This window comes from Priapulus caudatus, unplaced genomic scaffold (genome assembly GCF_000485595.1).
Source record: "Priapulus caudatus unplaced genomic scaffold, Priapulus_caudatus-5.0.1 Scaffold70, whole genome shotgun sequence".
Classification (NCBI taxonomy): Eukaryota; Metazoa; Priapulida; class Priapulimorpha; order Priapulimorphida; family Priapulidae; genus Priapulus; species Priapulus caudatus.
The window spans coordinates 726,756-733,977 of record NW_014577131.1 but is presented as its reverse complement, the minus strand read 5'-3'; the positions used below and the strand labels follow the sequence as shown (position 1 = coordinate 733,977).

Here is a 7,222-nt window from a genome sequence, read left to right as displayed (position 1 = left end):
GAGCGAGGATTCGACGAGAGACGAGTGAAGGGGGAGAGCGATAAGAGAGAGAGCGATTTGTAGAGAGAGCGATTTTTAGAGAGAGCGATGGAGAAGAGAGAAAACGAGCCCGGAAAAGAGCCGAGATGGAGAAAACCGAAGCGAAAGAAGCGATGAGAGAAGATATAGACATAGAGAAGAGAGGCAAGACAGAAGATGAGCAGCAGAGAGATGCAGGAAAGAGAGAGAAGGAGAGAAGAGAGGAGAAAAAGAGAGAGCAGAGAGAGAGAGCAGAGAAGAAGCTTCCCCGAGCACGAGAGCAAGAGAGAGAGAGAGGAGAGAGAGACGAGCAGCAGAAGAGAGAGATGAGAGAGAGAGAGAAAGAAGTGTAAGGTCTCGCGAAGCGCGAATATCGCGGGAAGCGCTGGTGAATCTGTAACTATATCCGGCAGTAGAGGTTGGAGAAGCGTTGCTTTTCGCAGCCACGCGCTCTATTGACTTTAGATTTTTGCTCGCATGAACAGGCTCGGCACATTTCCTTCGAAACTGCCGTATGCTATTTCGGCTGCGAGCGCCACGGTGTTGCTAGAGAGTCTGTGTGTGTGTGTGTGCTGTTGTGTGGTGTGTGTGTGTGTGTGTGCTGTGTGCTGTGTGTGCATGCTCGTGCCATGCGTGCGGTCGCGTGCGTCGCGAGTGTGGTGTGTGTGGCTGTTGTGTGTGTGTGTGTGTGTTTGTGTGGTGTGTGTGTGTGTGTTTTGTTGTCGTGTGTTGTGGTGCTGGTGGGCAATGTGTGTGTGTGTTTGTGTGCTGTGGTGTGGCCCAGCTTGTCGTGTGTGTGTGTGTGTTGTGTGTGGTGTGCTGTTGTGTCGTCGTGTGTGTGATGTACTGTTGATGTGGCTGTGTAAGAATAACAAAAGCCCCCAAAAATACAAGCGTCAGTAAGCCAGCGAGGTTTGTGTTTGCGAAAATAAGACGAGGGGCTGATTATAGCATCTAGAGCGTGCACTAGCTTAGCCATATATACATCGCTTGCTGCCTTCCCCGTTCGCCCCCACGCTTAACATGCGTAGTTTAATTGCTGCAATCATAGCAAATAGTATAGAGACACTAACTATTTATATTCATTTCTATGCCATGTACACAGCCCCGGTCATTAGTGCCCCACTTACTCAGCTATACTCCGGCGTCATGAGGCAGTTGAATTCCCGGCAGCCCCACGTGCTTTGCAGGGGCCGTCTAGCCTAAGCGAACAGCAGCCCAGCCAGCCAGCCCAGCACCAGCCAGCAGCAGCCCAGCAGATCGCCGCGTGATCCGGTGAAGACTGACGCCATCATGGCAGCGCGCCATAAATGTTTCCATAGTGCTATAAGGCGCGCACTCTCCACTAGCCGTAGAGAAAACACGCCCAAATAAACATTACACCGCGTCGGGGCCCGACGATGCATTTTGATAAAATAGAAAATTAAAGAGGCGTCGTCGTCGCTTGGCCCACGAAGCTTGCCCGCTCTGTCGGGTATGCCGCCATAGCCATCGAATAGTAACATGACCAGCAATATATATACGAACGCTATGGTAAGCTGTACAGATCCTAGAAGAAACTGCCAGCCGCCTTTCTATCTTACATTCTGAACACAATCTACCAGGGTATATATATATATATAAATAATTAACGCGGCAATACACACGCATGGTATTGCTGGCGAGTGACCCAGCATCTATAATAAGAACAGAGCGCACAATTTACGTGGCCTCTTGTTGATTCCATTTCGTTGATTTTCTTAAGCGACGACGCTTCCTCCCGTCATTAACTCAAGTCCTTTCTAGGGTTTTTAGTTAGTTGAACTTCTGTCGTTTGCGTAAAAAAAATACTTGCACATAATTTCAAGCGTACACATACGGGTTTTTTTTACGAGGCGATTGATGAGTTCTAGAACCAACTTACTTACTAAGTATGTATATGCTGAGTTAGGTTTATTGACAGTAATTATTTGGCGGCCCAGTGCAGACAAGCTAGTTAGCTTAGCGATAGTTGCGCCGAAATTACGTTGCGAACCAGCCGCCAAAGCTTGGCTAAAAAATATGCTTACAGCTTGGTTGTCCTCCATGAACATTATGTGTTCTGCCTACAGTCAGAGCTAATCAGGCGCCTTATGTCGAAAACTCTGAGCAAGAAGAGTGCGTGGGAGGGACGAGGGTGTGCGCACACGCTATTATATAAGCATGCTCAAGCCTGAACGCGTAGAAAACGCCACTTTCTTAGCCCGAACTTGATTCGCAACACCGATAGCATCCTGCAGATTTTAGCAGGCTTCGAGCTGGATAACATGTTGCGAACGACGCTGTTTCTTACGGGGAACCACGCATGGAAATACAAGGATCCGACGAAAACTACCGCCAAGTCACCTCCAGGACCATATAAATAAAAACATACTATCAAGGCTAAATAATAGCATTCTATACCGCAGAACATGTTATTATAGGCTTTTGATACTATACTAGATCGGAATATGTGTGTCTTCGTTCAGACGCTCAACTCGATCAGAGGCGATCGATTATATTGTCATTTTCCTGTTTCAACATTTTTTTTCTTTTTTTTTTACAATACGAATTGCTTTCACACTCAAGCGCGTTCGTCGGGACGTTCACGTCGCTTGCCTCGATCCTCGTGCAGTTATGTTATGAAAGAGTAGTCATCTGCTCAAAACGATGGCTGCGAATTATGCCTGACAAAAAAATTTCCACCAGTGCTCGTATTTTCTAGCGCCAACTTTGCACGTATATATACCGGAAAGCCGGCTATTGCGCCGTAAAAGTTTTGTTTAGCCGTGGCAGGTACCTGTGCGACATTATATGATGAGCGGTTAAGCGCGCGCTTTTTTTACGACTCGGATGTTTTGGCCAACCATATCGGTTGTTTCCGATTGCGGCCGCTAGTTTAACAGTCGAAAGATCTGTCGTCGAATAGCATTTTCCGACATCCGCTGGCCTATCCGTGGACATACACAAACACACAACACATCACCACCACACACACACACACAACACACAACACACACACACACATTACAAGCACACAACACACACACACACACCACACACACACCACACACACACACCACCGAACGCCACGCACTCACTTACAACACACGCACACACGCACGCCACACCCCCACACACTTCACTTCACACGCACTGCACACAGACACACACACACACACCACACACACACACACACACACACTACACACACATACACACCACGCACGCACACGCACCACGCACACGCACACGCACACGCACACCGCCGCCACGCACACGCGCACGGCACCTGCGTCGCACACGGCACAGCAGCGCACTCGCACGCGCCTACGCACACCATCACGCACGCACGCACTCGCACACCACGACGCGCCAGCGCACACGCACCACGCACACACGCGGCGCACACACCACAGACACACACACACCACACAACACACACACACACACAAACACACAACACACACACACACACACACACACACACACACACACACACACGCACACACACTACACGCTGATTCACAACGAACGTAAGGGGATGACCGAGCCGTAGCGACGTTCCAGCCTGCTTATTACCAGAAGTGGCAAGCGGCTCTTAAAAGAATGCCAACTATCATCAACAGTCGGACGAGTATTTCTTTTGAAGCCGTATGAAATCCCGGCAAATAGCTCCACAACACGGTTGACCCACTCGAACAGGTGGTAATCACGTAGACTGACGCATTGATGCGGCGAGCAGAGGCGGCGGCGACGGTGAAATATATCTAACTGGCGGACATACTTTTCCTGTACGGCATGAGAAGCAGCTGACTTGCCCGACATGTTCGGGTTTCCAATTAACTTTCTACGCAGAGCAGAAAGAAACGCGGGGTTATTTTACCCCGCTGGCTTGTAAACCGTGGTGGCTGTGAAGTTGGTGCTTCAATCGTCGGCATGTGCCTTCTATAGACTAACACCACCGCCGTCGCACATCCGTGCAGCCGTACACACACAGATAGACGTACAAACAGAGCTGATTTTTACCGCCCCATAAATATATTATGAAATGGTCGTGTTGTGCTGTGTGTGTGTGCTGTGGTGGCTGTGTGTGTGTGCTGCGTGCGGCGCATGCGTGCTCGGGACCGTGCGTACGTGCCATGTCGTGCGCTGCGTGCATGCGTGCATGCGCGCGTGTGTGTGTGTGCGTGTGTGTGCGTGTGTACGTGTGTGCGCACGTGCGTGATATGACACGATATGATATGATATGACACGATACGATGCGACAAGACATGAGCGGCTTGACATGGCATAATATTATGTGCCTATGATTGATGCTCATTAGATGTGATGTATGTGAAATGCAATATGATTAGCCAGCTAACTAGAATTGGCCATGGTCATGCCACTTTCAATAACGTATAACTAGCATAGACTCTATAACTAGATCTTCAACTAGATTAGTCTTTAACTAGATTCTATAGATATTAGATTAATCTTCAACTAGATTCTATCTACTAGTTCAGAGTAACTGTTCGGCAGTAGTTGTGCTGCACAATATGTGTTTGTCACACACGACTATGGCGTGTAGCCTGTGGACCGCGTCTTTGTAACGCGTTTATGTAGCAGCAGCTGCAGCACGCAAGCAACCAACACATCAACAAGAATGTGTGCGACATCACACGCCATGCAGATCCCATTCATACCTGCACACTCCCCGAGCCCACGGGTCTCGCTTATTACACCTCAGACAAAAGAGCAGTGGCGCGCTTTAGCCTGTGCGAACAACGCAGACAGTGGGCAGAGCTTCTAAAAACAGTGCGAATATTCGTAAAGCTGCTCCACGTAATTGCTGAAAATAAATAGGCACACATGTAAATATATCTCTTTTTGTTACTCGCTAGCGGTTAGGAATTAAATTAATTAGCGCCCAGTATTATCAATGGTAGTTGGTGTGCAATTAACGAGCATACGCACGACGCACGCACTCACGCACACACACACGCACGGCACGCGACTCACGCACACACACACACACACACACAACACACCACAAACACACACCACACACACACACACACACAAACACACACACACACACAAACGCACGCACGCACACACACACCACACAACTCGCACGCACGCAACACACACACACGCCACGCACACACACACACACGCACGCATGCACACGCCACGCAGCCACACACACACAACAACACACACACACACGACACGCACCACGCCACGCGCCAGCAAAACCCATAATCTATAACGCTTGAAATTAAATGGTATTAAAAATTAATTTTCATTTTTCCTACAAAAATGTTTTTTTTATTGATGACTTTTGATTTTGTAAGTGGACGCAGTAATCAATTGTACCCGGCAACATTGGCAAAATAGTATTTCATTAATGACTGCATACTATAAAAGACAGAGAGCGTGAATAACTGCAACATCCCTACTGCGTTATGGTTTGTCACGCTCAAATGTATACATACACTCCTCGCATCTCCAACATACGTTAATTTTAACTGACCGTAAACGTCACTAAAAAATATCAGCAAAGAGATCGTGAAATACGCACGGCCTGATTTGCTGCACGCCTCCTATCTGTTCATCAAAATGGCATTAAAAATTAATTTTCATTTATCAGTACGGACGACGATGTCAACAACATTTCGAAAGAACAACACTGCCTTTTCCGAGAAGACATTGTGCATTTACCGCTAACGAATATACGCCGAGAAAAGCCGCCTGTTAGGCATGCTCACATTACGCAGCGAGCGAGTTCCGCTAGAGCTACACTCGGGGTAGTGCGCATAGAACGGAACAGCGGCATTCCTCGTCGAGGCCCGAGGATGTAAACGCTCCGCTCTCTGATACTCCGCATCCACCCATGCGCAGCTGCTGTACCACTCACAACTTGTCTGCTCTTGGCTTCTAATGACTCATGGCGGAATATGCTCCTGCGTATACTGGACACTCTGAGTAAGTCAACTCACGCTCTATGTTCTACTATGCTCTACTCTCGGCAGTGTCTGTCTTGCTGCAGGAGGAATAATAAGAGGTGAAAATATACTGCTACAATACGCGTTGTGTAGCTCTCAAATCAAATCGGTAGATCGTAAAACCAAATGAGGTAAAAGTTATACATATAAAATATTGCTTCAGAGTATCCGTCTATCGTAGGAACTATTAAATATCATTTTACTACGCGATGGCAGTATACCCACACTCGAATTTTCTACGAATAGAGCTGATTAGAAGCCGAGAATAGAGAATATAAGCATGAGGAATCGGCATACGAAAGTATACGTACAACGTACGGCATTGGAAGCATGCTGCATATAGTGATTGCTGGCTGTACACGCATCCTCAATCTTATCCAATACTCAGAATTTTATTCACATTCTCATCACTGACATACGTAACGCTTGCAGGACTGTACTATACATACAGCAGACGGCAACATAATATAGCAATGTCACATCGATAGCGTGAATGTATGAGCTGGCACAGCAATGTCACTATATATATAAGCCTTTGCAATCGGCGTGCGGATATGGGATCGGTGCTATGACCCTACACCATGTATCTGTGCTCAGGCGGATGCTTAAACAGTGGGTAGCTTATAATATATAAACTGTAATATTAACGTAGGTTTTAGGGACAGCCACGCCGTGACGATGTTCACTGTGTATTGACTGCTTACAATCGATATCATATCGATGAAAATTCTATCTCATACTGACTTCAATTACTGTATGTGATATGAACAACGAGGTATCACCCAGCAATCCAACAATCCAACAATAGACAAAATCCCATATCAAAGATAGACACCCGTCGATACCGACCAATGTAAGTCATTACATAATATCAAAATATTGTATTAGCGCGGACACGTACTCCGTGCGATTGCTGGGGCTGTTGTTGGCATTCGTGGGAGCACATTGCGTAATCTTAGAGACTGAAACAGCGCAAACATCAGTCCGGCAAAAACCGAGCGCTGCTGAAATATATAACGGCGGGCAACCGCTTGTAACATTGTAACGGATAAATGCCACGGGAACCCACCGCTGTGCAACGACAAGAGAAAACGCCGAAATACACACAGCGACTCGAAAAGGTCTCGTTTCAGAAGCGACTCGGTGAAAGCGACGATATATTATTTACGACCCCCCCCCATACTCGCACCTTTCCCACAAGACACACACGCACA

General features: G+C 47.4%; 1 protein-coding gene across 2 annotated transcripts in view; it reads left to right on the top strand.

The window, feature by feature from the left end:
• Positions 1–5,661: 5,661 nt before the first annotated feature.
• Positions 5,662–7,222, top strand: part of LOC106821375 — an 18,178-nt gene continuing 16,617 nt past the window's right edge. For both annotated transcript variants that reach the window (XM_014826143.1, XM_014826142.1), the window contains exon 1: positions 5,662–5,988. The gene's annotated coding sequence lies outside the window, so the exon portion shown is untranslated. The remainder of the gene's footprint in view (positions 5,989–7,222) is intronic.